General features: G+C 37.8%; 1 protein-coding gene across 1 annotated transcript in view; it reads left to right on the forward strand.

Moving 5' to 3' along the window:
• The window catches only part of LOC309800879 (uncharacterized protein), a gene marked incomplete at its 5' end in the record, with an annotated part of 32,162 nt that overhangs the window by 1,565 nt on the left and 6,508 nt on the right, over positions 1 to 24,089 (forward strand). The window lies entirely within an intron of this gene.

Consider the following 24,089-nt stretch of genomic DNA (forward strand, 5'->3'; position numbering starts at 1 on the left):
AACCCACTCTGGCAAAGACATGACTTTACTCTCATAAATGTCTGCATGTTAGGATAAGTTAGATGATGAACACCATGCCAAAGTTCTTTCTGTGACCAGTCAGAATGGCCATCATCAAAAAATCTACAAACAATAAATGCTGGAGAGGGTGTGGAGAAAAGGGAACCCTCTTGCACTGTTGGTGGGAATGTACATTGATACAGCCACTATTGAGTACAGTATGGAGGTTCCCTAAAAAACTAAAAATAGAACTACCGTACGACCCAGCAATCCCACTACTGGGCATATACCCTAATAAAACCATAATTCGAAAAGAGACATGTACCACCATGTTCATTGTGGCAGTATTTACAATCGCCAGGACATGGAAACAACCTAAGTGTCCATCGACAGATGAATGATAAAGAAGATGTGGCATATATATACAGTAGAATATTACTCAGCCATAAAAAGAAATGAAATTGAGTTATTTGCAGTGAGGTGGATGGATCTAGAGACTGTCATACAGAATGAAGTAAGTCAGAAAGGGAAAAACAAATACTGTATGCTAACACAGATATATGGAATCTGAAAAAAAAATTCTTCTGAAGAACCTAGGGGCAGGACAGGAATAAAGATGCAGATGTAGAGAATGGACTTGAGGACACAGGGAGGGGGAAGGGTAAGGTGGGATGAAGTGACAGAGTGGCTTGGACATATATACAGTCCCAAATGTAAAACACAAACTAGTGGGAAGCAGCCACATAGCACAGGGAGATCAGCTCGGTGCTTTGTGACCACCTAGAGGGGTGGGGTAGGGAGGGTGGGAGGGAGACACAAGAGGGAGGAGATATGGGGATATAGGTATATGTATAGCTGATTCACTTTGTTATAAAGCAGAAACTAACACAGCATTGTAAAGCAATTCTACTCCAATAAAGATGTTAAAAAAAACAAAAAGTTAGAGAGTAAAAAAATTCTAAAGAATTGGCCACACTCCTCCAATAGATTCTCTAACATTTAGCAGAACAGAATTCACACTGAATCTGGTTTATGAGTAAAAGACAAGTCAACTTTAAAGTGGATCAGAGATGACAACATTTCTTTTCCATGTGGCTGCTTTGGAGCCATATTTCTGCTGACCACTCAAAACCTTCCTCTTGAGTATTGTGTGATATATTAGAGCCAGGAATAAGGGGTGTTAGTGCTGGAAGGGTCACACAGTGGTCTGCGATTTAATTCACATATCCTTTCTGCACCAGACTCTTTAAGATCATTGAGTTATCCTAAGAATTTTGAAGCTGTAGAATTCACGGCAGTACATTACAATATGCCAATATTACTATTCTCCTGCTCTGACATTCTCCACTGATGGACAGATGAAGGAGAAGGAAGGGCAGTCAGCAGTAACTGAGAGTAAATGAAACTGGAATATTATAATTCAGTATCATTTGAGTGACTGAATTGGCTGGCAGAGTGTTCTCCAGTTAAGGGTGAGGGAATATTAATTCTGCACATGACACCACTACTGTATTTATACAAGTCTACTGGGACAGTTGTTTGCCTTGATTTGTTTTCTTCATTCATTTCAGTCAGACAGTTGTGTTGACTGATTTTCCTTTTTGATGTATGAAATGACTGTTTGACTGAATTTACCATTTACTTTACACTAATGCACTGGAAAAATGATACATTAGTCAAATTGGATTGGCATGTATGAAAATGTTTACCCCAGAACTAGACAGAAATATAATATTGCCTTCTACAGAAATGTAAGTCATATGCCCTGGATTTGGGGGAAATGTTCCAATTTTAACTATTTTGCCAAATTTCAAAAATGTAGGGTAACTGATCCCATAGTAAAAATAAGAAGATCTGTGATGTCCAGATAAAAATAGTTTTGTGTGACTCTGACAATCACATAACACAAAAGAAAAAAGTATTATGAGATAAATTTTAGTGATTTTCATACTTATTAAGAGGTGTTTCTATGTTAAACTTTTGAGTCTTATTCTAGAAGTTCTGTAGGAACAAACACTTCAAATATATTCATAGAAAACCCTCTTTATTTATAATTCCATTCTTCCAATATTTATAGTTACTATGACAGGCCATTTCTCCACATCCCATCCCATGATTCTCTGCTCCTATTGAACATTTGGAAATTGGTGGCATGAGCAGGAAAGTGAAGCAGTTTTTGAGATTACTGAATAATGCTGATTTTATAAAGACTGCTTTCTTCCGTTGTTGGCAAACTTATTATGGTACCGATGGTTGGATACTACTCTTAGAGATGAAAAAGGTCTTAAGGAATCTTCCATATTCCATTCACCAATCTGTGTTCTTGTTCAAAGCAAAATTAATTCCTTTCAAAATTAACATATTAGCTTGATAATAATTTTTAATCTTAAAATAATCTATCTGGGAGAATGGGAATTTTTGGTGGGAAAAAGTGACAGAAGATGGGACGAAAAGAGAATTCATAGAAAGACAAAACAGCATTTTTTAAATGGTGGGTACGAACTTCTGTTTCCAACTATATCAGTTTACCTTAGGAAAACATACTAGAAAGGCCAGATAAATCATAAGCAACATTTGACTGTGAGCGTTAGAAAGCTACTGAGGTAGCCATGACCTAGAAAAGTAAAATAGAGAAAGAAACTCACTGAAGTGAGAACAATATTCTGCACATGCTTTTCTAGCCCAGTCATTTAGAAACTACTGATGAAGAGCAAAAGGCTGAGAAACCAAATGTGGCTCCTAAGAGGTAGAAAAGCCAGCAGATCTTAGGACAATGTCATAGGACTAAGGAAACCAGAATTGGAATTGAGAAATAACAAGGCAGCTAGAATTTTAAGGACCAAAATCACAGAGAGAGTAAAGATTCAGAGAACGGAGCTGGATTCAGCAACAGTGTTCCCTTGCAGTATTTTCCATGTATAATAGGTAGACAAGGCAAGATGCTAAGAAGTCAAACAAAAGCTAACTGAAGTCAAAGCAAAGACTTAGTTGGTTCATAATGCTGAAGAGACAAAATTGGGGTTCAGAACCTATGAAAGATTTGTGGCCCAATGGTAAACTAATGATATGAATTAGGACATTGAAATCTCTACATATGTGTGTGTGTGTGTGTCTGTGTTTGTGTGTGTGTGTGTGTGTAAGGAAGGTTGAGGCAACATCTACATTGAACCTTATAAAGAAGGAAAATGAGTATGAAGTTGGTCCAGTGACTAAGGTGATCTTCCCCTCTGCTCCCTACCTAAGAATAGGAAATTCTCTCCTCAAGAAAATACAGTTGACCCTTGAACAATGTAGGGGTTAGAGACACTGACTCCCTGTGCAGTCAAAAATCCACATATAACTTTATGGTCGGCCCTTTTTATCTGTGGTTCTGAATCTGAGGATTCAACCAACAACACATCATGTAGTACTGTATTACTTATTGAAAAAAAATACACGTATAAGTGCATCTGTGCAGTTCAAACCCAGGTTGTTCAAAGGGCAACTGTAATGTCATTCAGATTCTATACAACTTGTCATATCCCAAGTCTGGTATTCACTGAAGAGCCACCAAGACTACCAAGAAAAGGAGAATTAGAATAAAAAACAAAACAGAATCAGAATCATAGATGACCTAAACATTAAAGTTCATACATATTTTGGTAAATATTATCAAGTTCAAGAAAATAGATGACAAGGTGGAGAACTTAACTTGACGACTAGAAACTATAAACTGATTGAAGTTGAACTGATAGAATTAAAAACTATACGAAATTTAAAACTCGGTACTGGATTGGACACAGGTAAAGAGAGGTAAGTGAACTGGAAGATAGAGCAGTAACAATATTAAGACTAAAGCATGGGAAACGAAAAGAATAAAAAGTAGACAAAAGCGCATTTGAGACACATGGGCCACAGTAAATATTTTTTATCATATGTGTAAACTGGAGTCCAAAGAAAAAAGGAGAGAGAGATGGGATGAAAACAATATTTCAGAAATATTAACAGCTGAGAGTTCTCTAAAACTAAAAAGAATATATGGAGCCATAAATTCAATAAGCACTAAAAAATGCAACAAGAACAAATCCAAAGAAAACCACACCTGAGATCACCACAGTACAATTCATGAATAGCAAAGAAAAACATGACATCTTAAAAGCTGCCCGATGAAAAAGAGAGAGATTACTTTCAAAGGAACAATAGGATTAAGATTACAGCTTTCTTCTCAACGAAACTGACTGGATACTAGAAAATAATGGAATAACATTTTTAAGTGCTAAAGAAAAGAACTGCCCATTGGGAATTCTAGAGGCAGAGAAAATGTTGTTTGGAAGGAAAGATGAAATAAGGAAATTTTCAGACAAACAAAATTTAGAAAATATGTTCTCATCAGAACTGACTGAATTAAATTATACAGGGAGACCCGCAGGCTGAAGGAAGATTATCATAGACGAAAATAAGGACTTTATAAAGAATTATGTATAACAGAAGGAATAAATAAGTGGATAAACCTAAATAAAATCTAACAGCACAAAAAAGTAATAATAAAATATATCAAAAATTAAAATGCATTAAAACAAATGGAAGAGAAAAAGTAGTAAAAGATATTTAAGATCTCAGCATTGCTTGAGAAGCAGTAAAAGAGCTAATAAGTCATGGTACATGTGTAACTGCTACTTATGTAAAAATAACAAGCTAATACAAGGGAAAATGGAATTTGAAGAAATCTAAAAGGAAGAAAGAAGAGCAAAAGGAACATAACAAGGTGGGACAGATAGTAAACGAGGAGTAAACGGTCTACAAGAAAATACCTTAACTGTAAATACTCAAATTAAAGGACAAGGATTATTAAAACAAAAAACGTAATTCTATGCCACCTACAAGAGACAAGAGTCAGATTGAAAATTAAAGGATTCAAAAATTATGTCCTAACAACAATAAGTAAAATTGAAGAAGATTTTTTAATGTTAACATAAATTTGAAAGCAAAAAGTATCACTGGCGATAAGGCAGGATAATAAAACCCACTGTTACTTTACAAGGAGTATATTATAAATCTAAACTTCAATGCAATAGATGAAGGGAAATTCCAAAAAACTAAGTAGAAATAGAAAAATCTAAATTACCTAGATCAGTAACATAGAACCACAACAACAAATCAGCAGATTAGAGAAGATCTGAATACCAACATTAAAAACTTTGGCCTAAATTTACATAAAACACTGCAACAACAATGATGGAATATATATATTATGCAGAAAATTTTAGGTGCACATGGCACATTTATAAAATTGACTATATTCCAGTTATAAAACAAGACTCCGAATAAGCAAGAAATTTAAAAATATATAACCAATATTTTACCAAATAGTTGGATATTAAAAACATACTTCTGATCATTATGTAGGTCAAAGATAAAATCACAATGGGAATTAGAATTTTATTAATTGAATGATAATGAAAATATGCCATAACCAAACCTGTGGGTTAGAAATAAAGCTGTGGTCACAGAGAAGTTTATGTATTCAAATTATATTTTCTAAATGTAAAAGGGAAAGGAATAAAGCAACTAGAAGATAACCTATCACCCTGAGGTAGGCAGCTCCTGAACTGTACCTGGTGGGGAAGGCAGGGCAGAACTTCAGGAGGCCAGCTGAGAGCACGGTGAACGCCACGTCAGGAGCAGTCTCCAAGAAAGAGCATTTAATGTACAAAGGGATGACTGAAATATTTTTAAGAGCTAGCACCCTGACTCCTCTTAAGGATGACTTAACTTTGCTGGGGAAAAAACAAGAAGTGCTCGATGTAGAAGGTGAATAGCTTTACAATTCCCAGGAGAATCTTGGTACCAGGACCACACAATGAAGAACTTGGAGTCCCCGTGGCTAATCCAGCAGAGAGAAAAGGAGAAACAGAGATGCGAGAGAAAATAAAGGGAACTCTTGGTGCAGTTTGGTGCTGCTGCAGGCCCAAGTCCAGGTATGTGCTCTCTAGCTCCCCATCTTAAATAAAAGCCACCATGTTCCTCAGTCTTTCAGGTACTTAGAATTTCTCTTTAGAACCTGAAAATGGGGTCAGGTTCCCTGTCTGCATTGCTACAGTCCAAAATAGAGGCAGGATGGTTGAAATAGTTCTCTATCTGGCAGAGGAGGCCTTGAAGCTGTGAGCCACTCACTGCACACCAGCAGGACATGAAGGATTCTTGAGCAGACCTGAAGCTACTGGGAGGCCTTTCGGGAGTTAAATCCCATAGTAAATACTGTACCTTCACTGGCCCCTTCTCCCTCTCTGTCCAGTCTTCCTCCACTCCCATGGGGGCCCAAAGGGGTTAAATGAGCACTCTTTGACTTGTACTTGGTGGTCCCAGAACTTGACTTGGGCTTGGAGACTTCCATGAAAAGTCTGCCTTCCACCTACTGGCTTGGGTTTCTTGGTCTCTCTGCTCCAGGCTAATCCCTTCAACCTGCTTTTTCCATTTCTGCCAATAAGCCCCCTCCCCAGACCTTCCTAATGCTCTTCTGGGGCGGGAGGAGACTTACTGAGGGCAATGTTTATTTCTAGAGGGAGAGGTGACCACATGACCTCACAGTGGTCATCCCCTTGATTACTCAGTTTCTGTCTAGATTAGTCGTGGGTGTCTGTGCACCCCAGCCGCACCCCCAGGAGGCTTTAGATCACTGTCCTTATCTCAGCCCTGAGCCTCTCTCTATCCTCCTTCCCTCTCTCTCCTTACCCATCTTTACCCACAGACTCGCAGACTTTCTGGACCTCTGAGGATGACAAGCACTTCACAGAACCTCTGCTACAGAGCCAAACATACTGAAATGACTCTTTACAAAGCTATTGAAACAACAGAAAAAGAATACATGAGGATTGTTTCTCCTGAGGGTTCAATTACCTAGGGGGCCTTTAGTAAACTTTGATTGATAAATCTAACCTTTCCTTCCTTGGCAATAGTTGATCACACTGTGAGGAAAACAAGTTAGAGAAAGGAAAAATAATATTTGGATTTCAAGGAAATAATAAAGATGCAGGGACTATCTTTGACTTTTGCAAGCTGAGAAGAGGTTTACATTTTGATTATTTGATGGCAGGAATCCCTTTTAAAACAGGGCCAGTCTGCATGATGCATTGAAAAATCAACCTTTTCAAATAGAGCCATAACCCCCACAAGATTTCCTGATTTCTCTGGGGTCAGATAAACCATCACATTTCACAGTGGTGCCCTGTATATGAAAGTGATAAACATAATCTGGAAGCACGGCAGTGGCTAAAAATATGGAGCTGGAAGGCATTCGTTGAAATGATTTTTTGCTTTTAATTCATTGCATAAAATGCTAATGTCCAAATTCAGGCAGGTAGATCTTACTAACCATCAAGAGCTTCAACCCTGCTAACAGCTAAGTGTGCACTTTTAAACCCTACTTTGACTGCTCCAGAAACTTACTGGGTTTCCTTAATGCCTCTGTTACTATTTCCTTTGTGTCATTTTGCTTTTCTTTAAAAACATAGCTGTGTGACCTTGGGGAAGTTATATCATTTCCTTGAGACTTGGTTGCCTTCTCTGTGAATATCTGGGTATAATTTTAGTATTGCTCAATAGAAGTTTTGGTGATAATGAAAATATTCTATATCTGTACTATGCAAAGCAGTATTCAATAGCTACATGGAGCTAATAAACATCTTTGAAATATGGCAAATGCAACTGAGGAACTGAATTTTTAACCTTATTTTAAAATTTGTTTCCATATAAATAATGCCACGTGGCTAGCATCTGTTGACAGTACAGATCTACATAATATTTTAAGAACACTCTCCACTCAAAAACTCTGCCATTCATTAAGTCAACCTAAATAATTTTGCCCTCTGACAAACAGAAAATAATTTATGCTTTCCTTGAAATTATCTGTCAAGACCTTTATCAGTTAGGGGACATTATATTCTTAAAATTGACTTTGCTTTATGAAACTTTAATAATGTTGGAGTTCTCTGCCCTTGGTACCACCTTTGTGATGATGGGAAATACTGTGGATGATCAAGGACTATTTCAAGAGATCATGGAGAGAAACCGTCTGGATTCAATTTCATTATGAGGATGTCAAAATGTTAAACTACTTAAAATAAAACCCATACTGTTTTTATGCTAAGTTATATTCTACATGTAGCTGGAAAAATGTTAAAAATATTTTTAAAGAACTACACATCTGGGCTTCCCTGGTGGTGCAGTGGTTGAGAGTCTGCCTGCCGATGCAGGGGACACTGGTTCGTGCCCCGATCCGGGAAGATCCCACATGCCGTGGAGTGGCTGGACCCATGAGCCATGGCCCTGGGCCTGCGTGTCCGAGCCTGTGCTCCGCAACGGGAGAGGCCACAACAGTGAGAGGCCTGCGTACCACACACACACAAAAAAAATTAGAAGTATCTGAAATAAGCCTAAATTCAGAGTTAATCAGATTGGCCTGCTTTCTCAGGGGGACTGGAATTCACTGCTCTTTTCCCTCAACTCCCTGATGTCAGTGGCACTTTCCACAGATGAGGTGGCCTTCTCTGCCTACTGTGGAAGCTCAGTTCCCCCAGGCCCACTCCCTGTCTGAATCCCACACTTGAGGCCAGGTGCCACCCTTCCCAGAACATTTGTGGTCTCATTTCAGTTTTTGACCTGCTCAGATTGAGTCCCTGTAGACTCTTTCTCAGCTTGAAACCTGATCTTCAACCCCTTTCCCTGACCTCGATGGTTACCTTCCTACTTTAGGTCTCAGGTGCTTTAGCTATAAAATGATATAGTTGCCCTTAATTCTAAAGTCTTCTTTCTAAAGCTCTACAATGTGGTGGCTCCTTGAAAATGTTTCTCTTTGCTGGTTTTAATTTTGTAGAGAATTAAAACCACAGCTACTCTAAAAGACAGTATGTTACATTGGATAAGGAAAGTGTGTTTTTGTAGTTAGATTAACAGGGATGGAAGATGACTTAGTATGTTTTAAGACACTCATGATCCATTCCCGTGAGAGTCAGGGGAAGAAGGGGAAGGGAGTTAATAAAATACCAAACCATTGTGACAAATTAAGTTAACAAAGATGTAGCTGATTAGTTACTACTTGAATAAGCCACACATATCCAATTCAAGTTTTCCTTTATTTTTCTAAGGAGGGATCCCAGTGAGCTGAGTCCCATGTTCAGGAACTCCACGTTCAATGGCTTAGTCTTTAAAAACTGTTATGTTGCTGGAAGAAGAAATATTTCCCATCAAGTCCTAATTGATGTTTAGCTATCACGCACATTTGAAATAAATTTATTACTTTGTCTGATCTCAGTGTAATACATTCCAAAGGGGCAAAGAGCACACGAAAATTTATGGAGTCTCCATCTTCTACACTAAAGTGTGCAATAAATTACATAATATTGGGCCGTGAAATTCACAAGCCATAGAAACCACACCATTAGCAATGTATACAGTGGTAAACAGCAGGTAATGATAATCATATAAAACAAAATAGACTGTGAGTGTTGGCACTGCTGCCAATAAAGCAATCATTAAATGCATTCATATGCATCTACGCTAGGTAAGCTCTTTGAGGGCAATTGCTATGAATTCTACATACCTGTCAGGATATTATATAGAGCCCAGTTTCTATGGCCTTTATTCAGAGAGGCTGAGAAACGGTTACTGTGGGTAAATTCAGACCTTTTCTCAATATAGAATTTGGTCAACATGCATTCTGAACAGCAAAATTTCACACTGCTTTCAATTTTCCTACAGTACTTGCCACCTCAACAAATGCAGGATTAAGTATAATGGATTATAAGAAGTTAGAAAGGAAAGATGGAAGAAAAGAAGGAAGGTGGAAAAAAGTTGCGTATGGAGTACATCAACATTTACGTAAAGAGTGGACCTAAAACTAACCTGAGGTTACCCTAAACTATTAGCGTATGATATAGAAGCGTAAGTGAAAAAATAAAAAAAAACCAGCAAGGAAAACTCAAAGATTCTTTGTTTTTTCACTTTACTGCATATACACGTCCATCTTAAACAATCTATATGCTTATATCCAATAAGAGCATTGTTTTGCAAGGCTATTTGGGTTCTATCAGCATGTAAAGGTCGGACAACTCAACTTTAGCAGAGTTAGCCTTCAGGTGAATAATTGCTTCTTTCAGGTTGTGAGCATTTCAATTTTCCAGAAATGTTCCCCAAAAAATGAAAACTAAAAGAGTCCTAGGACAGCGTCCTTTAGAAGTTTTATAGTATCAAGGTTTTTGGAGGAAGAGTATCCTTGTCGATTATCAACACAATGATTCCAAGCAGGTCAATTTATGCTGAGAATATTATATAACAGACCCCACTTCACCTCCATTATACTGACAATGATCTTCCTTACTTCAACCTTGTGCTTCTTAGTAAAGTTGAAAATACTGAGCCAAGAACAGACAGTGACAATGCCAGAGACTCAGATGTACCTATAAGGTGCCTTCAGACAACATCAGCCACCCAGGCTAAAGTCCTGGTTTAAAACATCCCAACATGAATGAATCTCAAAAACCATATGCTGAGCAAGTGAAGCCAGATCAAAAGGGCACCTACTGTATTATTCAACTTACATGAAATTCTAAACTGGGCAAAATTCATCTCTAAAGATAAAAATCAGATCCGTGGTTGCCTTGGGGTGGGAGATGGGGATACTTTTGCAAAAGCCTAGGAGGAAACTTTCTAGGGTTTTAGAATTGTTATCGATCTTATGGGGGTGGTAGTTATACAAATGTGTACATTAATTAAAAGTCATTGAACCGTTGACTAAAAATGTCTGCATTTTATTGTGTGTAAATGATACCTTAATAAAGTTGATTACAAAATGAACCAAAAACAAAACAAAGAAGAAGAAAAACCTCTCAAGACCTCAAAGGAAATACACTGTTTTCTTCCAGCGTACCAGATTGGAAATGAGGCACTAGTCTGTTCTACCCTCAGATTATCCCGAGGATTATCTAGTCTATTTTAAAGCACTAGAGTCCCCTATCAGAAAAACTCACCCCATGTTTAATTACTTTGATTTCTTCTCTGCCTCTTCTCTCACACGGTGAAGTCATTTACGGAAGAAAAACCATCTTTTTCCAACTTTGCATCATCACATATTCTTTCCAAAGCTACTATTTATGAAACAAAATTTGGCTACACTTTGTAAAAATCTAGTTTTTTGAGCCTGACAAATCTTAACAGTTAACCTATTGCCTCCTTTGGAATTTGGAAAAAAAATTATTTTGAAAATGAATAGCTGAGATTTGACATTTTTGTTTTTTGTGATTTTCTCTTCCCCTAAGAGAGAAGTGAGTAGGAATGAGAAACACATACATAAAGAAAAAACAAGTTATCTTGCTGCCTTTGCACGGTTATAATTTATAGGAGGCCCTTTTCAACAATAATCTATTATCAGAATCAATAAAAATAATCTCCATGAAGGCCAGGCCAGGATATTTGTCTCTTTTTCAGCAGATTGCAATACAAACCACATTCATGGATATGCTTCTTCATGATCTTTGTAATACTGTAACAGCTGACCATTTCCTCATGCCTCTTCACCTTAACTTAAACCTGGTTTTTCATTAATGACCTCACATTTCCTTCTCTATCACTTGGTTGTCGGCCTCTTTTCCAACTCCAACTCCAACTCGCATTTCACTCTGGAACCAAAGGAAGACTCACACCTTCCTGCTTTTTAGTGGTACCTCAAGGTCATTACCATATTGTGATCACCCTGAAGAACAGCCAGACAATTGTTATTGCAGAGCCATCTGACAGTTTGTAGCTCTAAAAATTAACTAAGGACCACATTTGTCAAAAATACCCTAGTTTAAGATTTTGGTAATATAGCAACAATAATTCCGAAGTCATTTATGACGATCAGTGTGGGAAGCACCTTCCTTTGGGAAGATCCTTTGCCATACAATACACTTACCCTGTCAGGTAATAAGGAAGCACGGCCGTGGAAATTAAACTTTTGTGGAAAGAAGTACTTGGCTTCGAGAAGGCTTGAAGTTCATACATTTTTCTTGAATTAGATTCCCCATTAATTACATTATCCACAGAGAGGTAATTATCAGAATTATGTAAGCAATTAAGGAGATGCTACTCCACATTCTTTCAGCTTGTTGACCTTTCTCACTTTATTTCATGTGGCTATCTGAAACATCAGTGATTTACATGTCTTTTTTTTTAACAGATTTCTCTGTGTGTGTGTGTGTGTGTGTCCCCATGATGAAAACATCATTAAAATAAAATATCATGAATAGCCTCTTAAGAAGCAGAGTCTACTTAAAGTCCTGGAAAATGTGAAAGCACTAATATTCATGGACAACTCTACACTCTGAACGCTACTCCAAATTTTATTGATCTCTATTTTGTCTAGGAGTTTTTCAAATTTTCTACCATGATCATTTGTTAGTTTTATAATTACATAATAAAGGCATTACATCATACAATCTTTTGTTATCCATTGCAGTTTTAAAACTATTCCTTTCCTTGTCCTCAGCAGATATGTCATAGATTATTAGTACACAAGCAAAGACTTTCAACGTAACAGTACTTTATAGTGAGAAGAACTATACTGAGCTATCTCTATCCTAAGACAATGCACTAGGAAAGCACTAGGAATTCTTAAGCACTAGGAATACAGAGACAATCAAGGGGCAAGTTCCTTGCCTTCGAGTATACATAATCATTATAGCAAATGCTTAAATAGCACTTAGTATATAACTCACCACAGCAGTCTTATTATACTCCTTTTAAATAGGTTAGCAGAGGAAGCCACAGGGAAGTCATAGGGTAAAGCCAGAATTTGAACCTAGGTAGACTAGTACACTGTCCACGGCTTTAACTACTATGATAAAAAATATATATATATATATATATATATATATATATATATATGCCATATATATATATATATATAACTCCAAGTATTCCGAAGTTACAAAACACTTATCTACCAAAACTCAAAAAGGAGCACACAAAATTGCATAGAAAATAAACATGTAAAAGGTCATAAATAAACCACAATATAACCTGCTCCACATAATATACTGACTGCAGTGTCCTGGGCCTCTCCCATCCTTAGGTAGCTGGAAATTACAACAAAATAATACTTTTCACTTTTGGAAGCCACACTATCTCTCATACCAACCAACTAATTACTTCCTTATAGAGAATAGGAAATTAACCTGAATATCAGAAAAAAAACATATATATATAGCATTACTGATGTAGAATCTTTATTTAAAGACAACAACTTCAATAGCAGAGGGAACTTTACCACTGCAGGCTTCAGATAACCTCTATATTTCTCAGGTTTTATGCTAAATCATAAAATGCCATATTGTGTCTGAAGCTATTCTTTCAATAGTCCATTTTCTTAAATGGACTAGCAAAGCAGTAAATACTGAGGAACATTTTGGCTCCCAAATCCTAAAGCCATTCTGATTATGCCTGGGTCATCATGGGGACATCATCGGAACTACCAGAGGACTGGCAGAAATACCAGTGGTCTGGCCAGCTTATAAATTAGAAATTATACAGAATCCAAGTTTATTTTTTTGTTAAGTAATTCCTATGAGGTTTTTGGGATGTCAATGTAAAGTCCTTTGATGTGTAATCTTTATCCATTAGATAGGGAACAATGCCAATCCCCATCATAAATACGTTCCCAATCTGACACTGAAAATCCACTGTAGGGCATAGGACCTGCAAATAGGATATGAATCACACACATCCATCCACTCAGAGAATCCACAAATATTCATTTTTAAGTCTACTATATGCCAATAATGTACCAGGCTCTAAGATGCTAAACCATGCTAAATGCTGAAACAGACATACTCAGTTCTGGCCCTCCTGGAACTTATGACCTACAGAAGTGCCTTCATTGTAAATGGTCAGGACTCAGCCAATGCTATTATCATCAGCAGGTGACCAAATGATAGAGCTTGCTTTCTAAACAAGCTCCACACTCTTTGTTTTCAACATTTTTGCTTTCCTTCAAGCCACATAATCCAGTGGTCAGTTTCTCCCAGTTAGTGAGGTTTGGGGAAAATGTACCCAGTGAACAATTCCTTGTGGCCTCACTCTTTCCTCACACTCTCCTCTGTGCTCTTGAGCTAAAGAGACCTGGATTCGAGTCACTTGCTCTAACCTTATTATTTTAAAATAGGGCTGCTCCTGCTTTGAGGATTTCCACGGGATCAACACAGTAGCAAAGCAGCACTGAATCAGAAGCAGGTACATTTCAAAATGACAGCTCTAAAAATATCCACTCTCCTTTTGTTCTCCTCCTATCCCTTTGCTCTGAACACCTCTGCTCTGAGGCTTTGCCTTTACCCTTCTCTGATTACTGCTCCAAAAGGGTTTCCAAGAACCGGGAGTATTTATGGTTTCACTTGCTCCCAAGTCCTTGGTGGAAAAGGATGCTTGCTTTCTGATTCTTACTAACTCCACACTCACATTGTTAACACAAAAATCATCACTTAAAAAAATTTCCTCAGCTTCATATTTCATCTGGGCCAACACTGAAAGAATATTTTCAAAGAAACAATATCCTCTCTCCTTTGCTCTTCTGAGTTTCACGTTTTTACCTCCAGTCTCATTTTCAACCCTTATTATGGGATGCATCACCAAAATAGAAGAAAGTTCTTTCTGCTTTCCCTGTACCAGCCAATTATTCTACTTTGTTCTGTCTCTAACGAACAGAATGCGAAATCAACACAAAGCCTGATTATGAGACCTCTTCCAAGGGAAAGGTCTGAGAGTTGTCTATTTACTAATGAAGCTCAGTGTGTATTAAGGGTTGACTGAAGCAATCATCAGGAATTTTCATCCCTTAAATTAGTGTTTTCCACCAGAGGCACATCGTTCATTTCAGATAATATAACTTTTAAGTTCAGGATACAACTGGACAAAAGAAAAGAAAAAAAAGTAACCAACACAACATTTGCAGTAATAACACAGTAACAGCTATCATCCTTCCCTGAGGAATTCAGCCTACTTTATGGACACAATTTAGTACAAACTCACAAGAAAGCTAACAAAGCCCAAAACCACTTCACAAGAGTGTAGAGAGGTAAAGGTCAAAACTTATTACTGCCAGGCCCAGCAGACAATGGCACCTACCGGAAAGAGCACAGGACGGGAAAACCTGGAAGCCTGTGTTCCAGTTTCGGTTATTCCTGTAAGCATTGGTATGATCTGAGTGAACTCAGCCTGCTCTGCTTTTTCCGTTTATAAAAACCTACATCATCCTCTCATTAGAATGAAATGCCGCATCTGAAAAGTTGCAGATCTCTTTAGGAAAGAAACAAAACTCATGTTTCTAACCAAAATGGAATAATTCAGTCAATGGAGACATAATAAAAATCTGCCATAAAGCAACTGTTTACTTGAAATCTATCTTTTGTGGTGTATTTATATGGGTAAGGAGTGTATGGATATCATAAGTAGAGTTACCAATTCTTCCAGAAATCAAGGTCATTGAGTTCAGATTCCAACTTTGACCTTGACCCAGGCTTACAGAGATGTAACATGTGCCAATACCTCATATCCACCATACATGGGAGAAACAAGGTATGCAGACAGATCTTCTTCTAAGTACCCCATATGTAGTGGTTTTAATACAGGGTCTCAGATTCGTTGCCATTCTTCACATCCAGACGTGGGCATTTCCCCTTGAATTTGGGCAGGCTTTCCATGGCTTCAAACAGTAGAGCAGGGGTCAGTAAATTATGGCTGGTGGGCCAAATCTAGGCCTCTACCGGCTTTTATAAATGAAGCTTGATTGGAACACAGCCATGTTCCTTAGTATATGTATTGTTTGTGTCTGTTTTCACATCACAGCAGCGGAGCTAAGTAGTTGCAAAAGAGACTGTATGGCGTGTAAAGCCTAAAATATTGACCGTCTGACACTTTATGGAAAAAGGTCTCCAACGCCTGCAATAGTATAAAGTGATGCTATGTAACATCTAAGACTAGGTCATAAAAGGTCATGCAGCTTTTGCATGATTCTCCTGGAATGCTTCAACCCTGAACGCTCATTCTTGGGATACTCTATCTTGAATCCTAACTACCACGTTATGAGAAGTCCAAGCCACATGGGCAGCCATCTATAGGCACTCCAGGCAACAGTCCTTGTTGGGCCCAGTCTTCAAGTCATCCCATCTCAAGGGCCAGACATGTGAATTAAAATTATCTAGATGATTGCAGCCCCAGCCATTTGAATCCTCATGAGCTGAGGTTTCAGACATCAGTCACAGAGTAGAGACAAGCCATCTCCTCTGCGTACTGTTTGAATTGCTGACCCACAGAATCTGGGCACATATTAAAATTTTTGTTTATTTCACCACTAAGTTTGGACTTCTTTATTATGCAGCAATAGATAACTACAGCACTGTGTCTGTACACAGGAGATCTACGTTTCACAGAGCACATACTTTATTTATTTATTTATTTTTTTGCTTTAAAACAAATTTAATCAGTTATACATATACATATGTTCCCATATCCCCTCCCTTTTGCGTCTCCCTCCCTCCCTCCCTATCCCACCCCTCCAGGCGGTCACAAAGCACCGAGCTGATCTCCCTGGAGCACATACTTTTAGATGTGAATGTTGACTGCTCAATTTCTAAGAAGAACGTATACACACATATAGGTACAAAACATTTATGTATATGTAAATATTAGACCTATATAAACTAATCTATATTATCCATAAAATGAGGGGCCCTTGATAATGGCTAACATTTCTTTTCAGTATTTATTGTGTTCCAAGAACTGATAAATTCTTGCATTGTATGAATTTTCTCTTTTAACCCTCATAGCAACTCGCTGAGAGAAGTAATGTTATCTCTATATTATAGATGAGAAAACTGAGGCAAAAACAGATAACATGCTCAAGAGTACTCAACAAGTAAATTTTAGAGTCAAGATTGGAACCCAAGTTCTCAAGGTTTAGATCCCTTACTCTTAGTCACCAAGCTATATACTGAGTAAGGAGATGAAAGCTGAAGCCATTACCTCATGCTCAAGAAGTTAGACAGAAACTTAGCAGGCATGGTTGAAAGAAAACAGGACTTGGAGTCGTAAGTCCAGAGCCTGAGTTATGAAATGAATTCTCCTCTCATCTAGATATAGGTTTGTTTTTAGAAAATGAAAAAGATCACTGCATATTTTGATGGTTAATTTCTGTACTTAATGATTACAAAAGAATGGAATTTTACCAGGGAGCTATTTTGTAATGACATAACTTATTGATTCAAAATCAAACCTTTATTATAAATTCTTGATTCAAAAGCAAATCTTTATTAAGTCTCCGTTGCATCAGAAGTCTTTCCCATTCTTCATTTCTTTTAAAACCCTTTCCTGTCTACTCTTGGCCAAAGCTTGAAGCCTAATTTAACATTTGGAAATAAAATAATGAAATAGTCACAACACAGCAATGCCAATGCCTACTGAAATGGAAGCTCTAAATAATTTTTCAGATAATTTAGGAAATTAAAAATATTTACATCATAGATGCAAAGAGAGAAGTTACTTGTGTAATAAAATAAATGGTGAGACAAAAAGTTTCTGGTCAAGTAGGTTTGTTTAAATATGAACACTAATTTGAGCTCTATCCCGGTGCTAAAACCCAGTGACAGGTTGCATACAGTTTCTAAAGGGATAGTTCAGTGCATTGGGTCAAATTCATGCCATAAAATGTGGTATTATTAGTAGTACTAGAAGACAGAGTGTGACTGTCTTCTTTGGGACATAGATAAAGACCCCAAGTTAGACAATATCAAGGACAAGTTATGTAGAAGAAGATATTGTCTCAGTCCTTGGAACATGTCATCCAGGATTGAACAAGAGGTAGATTTATTATGAAGTACATGAAGCCAGAGACAGTAAGCAATGAGTGGTAGTTGGTTAAAATAGACAGGTTTTAGAAGTAGAGGCAGGGATGTAGAAAACAAACTTAGGGTTACCAGGGTATTGTGGCGGGGAGGCTAAATTGGGAGATTGGGGCTGAAATATACACACTGCTATACATAAAATAGATAACTAATAAGAACCTGCTCTTCTTATTAGCACAGGGAACTCCACTCAATACTCTGTAACGGGCTATTTGGAAGTGACTCTAAAAAAACATAAAAGTGGATATATGTATATGTATAACGGATTCACTTTGCTGTACATGTGAAATTAACACAACACTGTAAATCAACTATATTCCAATAAAATTTTTTTAAAAAATAGGTTTTAAGAACCATAGTCAGGGAGCAGTGTGGATTGGAAAGACCTGGCAAGAAATATTTCTGCATCTTCAGACAATGTTCCCCAAGCTGGCTATTGCAAGGGTGAGCATTTAAGAGATCTTTGACCTAAGGAGGACAGGAGATTAACAATCAACCCCAATGTGCATGAATTATTCTCCTCTGTGTTATCAGAAATCAGATGGCATCCTAGAGCAAGGGTCAGCAGATCTTTTCTGTAAAGGGTCAGATAGTAAATATTTTGGATTTTGTGTACCATACCTCTCCGTTGCAACTGCCTATCTGCTGCTGTAGCACAGAAACAGCCATGCACCATACGTTAATGAATGGGTGTGGCTGTGTTCAAGCAAAATGTTATGTACAAAACCAGGAGTCAAGCGAGATCTGATCAGTGGGCCAGAGTTTGTGGACCCCAGTTCTGGGTCAGTGTTCACAGCTGAATGAGTCATGAGGCCTTAAGTTCCAGTTCTCATTGTACTACTTTCTACCTGGGTGAACTTGGGTTCATCCTTTTATTTATATGGGCCACTATATTAGTCAAGCTTCTCCAGAAAAACAGAACCAACAGCATGTGTATACAATGTGCCCATATATATTGATAGATCTAGATATCAATATTGATACCTAGATCTATATCCATATCTATATAAAGATAGAGAAAGAGAGAGAGAGATTTTAAACAATTGGTTCACACAATAATAGAGGCTTGGTCAATTCAAAATCTGCAGGTTAGGCTGTCTAGAGACTCTAGGAAGAGTTGCAGTTCAATTTCTGTAAGTCTTCTGGCAGAATTCCTTTTTGCGACAGGGAGGTCAGTCTCTGTTTTATTAAGAGCTTCAACTGATTGGATGAGGCGCACCCATACTATGGAGGATAATCTGCTGTACTCAAAGTCCAACACCAATTTAAATATGAATTTCATCCAAAAACACCATCACAGAGACTACCCTGGTGGCGCAGTGGTTAAGAATCCGCCTGCAAATGCAGGGGACACAGGTTTGAGCCCTGGTCTGGGAAGATCCCATGTGCCGTGGAGGAAATAAGCCCGTGCACCACAGCTACTGAGCCCGTGCACCTAGAGCCCATGCTCTGCAACAAGAGAAGCCACCGCAATGAGAAGCCTGCACACCAAAACAAAGAGTAGCCCTCGCTTGCTGCAAGTAGAGAAAGCCCACGTGTGACAACGAAGACCCAACGCAGCCAAAAATATAAATAAATAAATAAATAAATACAAATTGTAAAAAACACGAAAACACCATCACAGAAATATCCAGAATAATATCTGACCAAATAACCGGGCATGGTGGCCCAGACAAATTGACATAGAAAATTAACCACCTAAGACATAGTTTTGTGATCTTTTACTGAGAAATTTGACTTATCTGAACTATTTTGATAACTAGAAGATACCTTCTAGAGGTAACACCCTCAGGCTTTTACATGGTAGGCAGTAGAGGGAAAGAGCCCATTTGTCCAGTCAGATGACACCTAAAGGATAAAATTCTGTCTTCTCTTTCCAACCCACAAGGATGAATGCCAAAAATACATCACTTATATCTGCTTTAGCTAACATAGGATAGGCCTGGAACAGACCTATGCTCCCAGTAAGCCTCATGAAATGCTATTTCATTAAGGGGAGACTTTACTTGCTAAGATTAGAAGCAAAAGAGAGTGGTGGATGAAACACTGCCCAAGGATATAAGTTCATGCAAGGAAGCAGGAGAGAGAATGGGTATCCGAAGATGTGCACTCTAAGCCAACACTAATTCCAAAGCATCAGGTTATAATTCAGGGAGCACAACTGCTGGGGTTTTTTTCCCCCTCTTTTTTTCCCCCAAAGAGGGACAAATCAAGCATACTGACAAAGGAAGAGCATTAGTCACCACAGATAAATTCCTTTTTAGAGGTGATCTCGCAAATAATTTGGCTCAGTGTAGACTATGATTTGGTTCCAAAAACCATAAGCTAGAGCATTTCATTCCAGGTCCCTCCTCAAATATCCATGATAGGTAGAAATTTGGCATCAGTAGTTCTTGAAATCTCCCCAGGTGATTATAATATGCAACCAGGGCTGAGAATCTGGAGATGTAGAGAGAATTTAAATTCAACTTTAGTTAAACAGTAAAACAAGCTCTGACTCTACTGGCTGGAGCTAGAAAAGGGATATGCATTTACTGGGATGAGAAGATAAAGAAAACCAGGGAGTAAATCAAATGCTTTACACCTGTGCTTAGCTAATTGTTACTCAGATAATTCAGACAATCTTACAGCACCTGAACCCTGAAATTCCTTAGTTCTGTTTAAAAAAAAAAGAAACTCTTCAAGTAACTGAACTCTGAGAATCATGTAAATCATAAAGAAAAAGAAGAAATCTTATTTTTTGAATTAGTTGATTTCATATATACTGTTTCACTTTCATGATATTAACTAGTTAGCTTTCTTTCCATTTTATGTTTGAGGAAAGTAAGGCTTTAAAAATCTCAGTAATTTTCTCAAGGTCACTTGTTAAGGGTGTGGTAGGCAGCATAATGGCTCCTAAAAATGCCCTCACCCTAATCCCTAGAACCTATTAATATGTTACCTTACATGGTGAAGAGGACTTTGCAGATATGACTGAAGTTATAGACCTTGAGATAGAAAGATTATCCTGGATTACCTCATGGAACAAATCTAATTGCATGAGTCCTTAAAAGTAGAAAACCATTCCCAACTGTAGAAAGAGAAAGAGAGAGATGTCCTAATAGAAGCAGAATCAGAGATTCAACATTTTGGGTTTTGTAGGTGGAGAAAGGGGACTCTGAGTCAAGGACTACAAGTGACCACTGGAAGCGGATAAAGTACAGGGAACAGAAACACCCCTAAGAGCCTCCAGAAAAGAATGTAGCTCTGCCAACACTTTCTTTTTCTTTTTTAACCATCTATATTGGAGTATAACTGATTTACAATGGTGTGTTAGTTTCTGCTTCATAACAAAGTGAATCAGCTATACGTATACATATATCCCCATATCTCCTCCCTCTTGCATCTCCCTACCACCCTCCATTCCCGATCGCACCCCTGTAGGTGGACACAAGGCACAGAGCTGATCTCCCTGTGCTTTGCAGCTGCTTCCCACTAGCTATCTATTTTACATTTGGTAGTGTATATATGTCCATGCCACTCTCTCACTTCATCCCAGATTACACTTCCCCCTCCCTGTGTCCACAAGTCCACTCTCTATGGCTACGTCTTTATTCCTGCCCTGCCCCCTAGGTTCTTCATAACCATTTTTTCTTTTTTTTAGATTCCATATATATGTGTTAGCATACGGTATATGTTTTTCTCTTTCTGACTTACTTCACTCTGTATGACAGTCTCTAGGTCAATCCACCTCACTACAAATAACTCAATTTCATTTCTTTTTATGGCTAAGTAATATTCCATTGTATATATGTGCCACATCTTTATCCATTCATCTGTCGATCCTGCCAACACTTTTACTTTACTCAATTGAGACCAATGTCAGATTTGTAAGGTAATCAATTGACATTGTTTTGAGTCACTATATTTGTGGTAATTTGTATGAAAGCAATAAAAAACTATTACAGGGGTCCTACAGGAGCAAGGCTATATATTTATACTTAAGTATTTCTGAAATGAATTTAACCTTGTGATTGACAGCAGCAGCAGCTTCCAAGGGATCCCACCACACACCTGAGGCAAATGCAGCCTAATACAAAGCAGTGACAGCAGCAGGTCACTGCCCCACACTTGGGGTAGAGGGGGACTCGATCTACTGTAGCAGCAGCATAGCCTGAATGGGAACCCATCCTCCTGTGGCACTAGTCCCATCAACATTAGTCTAATCTGCTAGCACCTGCTGCGCCAACAGGCCCAACATATACAAACCCTCCAACTCAGCAGCATTAAGTGAGCCAGACTCAGTGTTTCCTGAAACTCATATCCAATGGCACTGGAAAGCCCAGATATCACCTAATGTTATGAAAACATAAAAAAAAAACAATAACAGAAGACTGGGAACTTCAGAAAGAAAAGGGGAACAATGGAATGGGTGAAAACAAATGGGGTATATATAAGAGACTATCATTAGCCTCATGAGTTTCTTAAATACTATCTGATGGTCAAAGCAAATATTATGACACCATCTGATGTGGTTCTCAATGTAGAGAAAGGAAATACTACAGAAAATCATACTTTAAAACTGGGGAATAGTAAGAGACTAAATGGAAGTAAAATTTTGGAACTTCACTTAAAGTAATAAAACACTGATTCCCGTAGGCTATGGTAAGTTACATATGTATACTGTGATGCCAAAAGCAACCACTAAGAAAACTATACAAACAGTATACACAAATGATTATAAATAAATTAAATTAAAATGGACTTATTAAAAAATGTTTAAGTAACCCACCAGGCAAAATAAGAGAAACACAGGATTGAGAAACTAAGGTAAAAGACAAAACAAAAAATAAAATGGTAGACCTAATCTTTAACATAGCAATAATTACATTAACTGTACATGATCTAAATAACAAAGTCAAAGACAGAGATTGGAAGAGTAGATTAAAAATTCACAAGCATGATCCAACTATATACTGTCTATAAGAAGTTTACTTTAAACATCATGATATAGGTAGTTCAAAGTAAAAGGAAGATAATGATATATCATGTGAACGTTAATCAGAAAAAGTAGGAATGGCTATATTAATATCAGATAAAGTAGACTTCAGAGCAAAGGAAATTATTAGGGGCAAAGAGGGTCATTACATAAAGATAACAGGAATAATCCACCTAGATGACCTAATGATACTAAATGTGTGTGCACCAAACAACAGAACTTCAAAATACATGAAGCAAACACTGAAAAAGTAGTAAAAGGAGAAAATTTTAAATCCACAATTATTATTTGAGACTTCAGCACAGCAATTTATAGAACTACCAGAGAGAAAAATCAGCAAGAATATGGAAGAAATGAAAACATCATCAATCAATAGGATATAACTGACATTTAAAGAACACACTCAGTAACAGCAGAATACATATTCAAGTGTCCATGGAATATTCACTCATATACTATATACTGGGCAATAAAAAGAACCTTAGCAGGGCTTCCCTGGTGGCGCAGTGGTTGAGAGTCCGCCTGCCGATGCAGGGGACACGGGTTCGTGCCCCGATCCCGGAAGATCCCACATGCCGCGGAGCGGCTGGGCCCGCGAGCCATGGCCGCGGAGCCTGTGTGTCCGGAGCCTGTGCTCCGCAACGGGAGAGGCCACAGCAGTGAGAGGCCCGCGTACAGCAAAAAAAAAAAAAAAAAAGAACCTTAGCAGATTTAAATTGTAATGTGCCTAAGTGTTGGATGCTAAGACTCAGAGGTTTTCTTATTTCTTTCATTTATATATTCATAAAAAAATTAGCAGATTTAAAAGAATTAAAATCATAGAGTATGTTCTCTAGCCATAATGGAATCAGACTAGAAATCAATAACAGAAAGACAACAGGAAAATCTTCAATCACGTGGAAACTAAACATCACAATTCCAAATAACTCATGGGTAAAAAAGACAGCACCAACGAAATATTTTTTAATGCATAGAAAAAAAGAAAATGGAGATATAACAGATCAAAGTTTGCAGAATGAAGTGAAAGCAATGCTGAAAGGGAAGTTTATAGCACTAAATTGGGAAAGAAAGTATTTCAAAGCAATAATCTAATTTTCTATATTACAACAGTAAAAAAGGAAGAGGAAAAGACACTAAACAAGCAGAAAGAAGGAAATAATAAAGATGAAATAGAAATCCATGAAACTGAAAACAGGAAAATAGGGGGG

Source organism: Mesoplodon mirus (assembly GCF_964341445.2).
Source record: "Mesoplodon mirus genome assembly, chromosome: 3".
Taxonomy (NCBI): Eukaryota; Metazoa; Chordata; class Mammalia; order Artiodactyla; family Ziphiidae; genus Mesoplodon; species Mesoplodon mirus.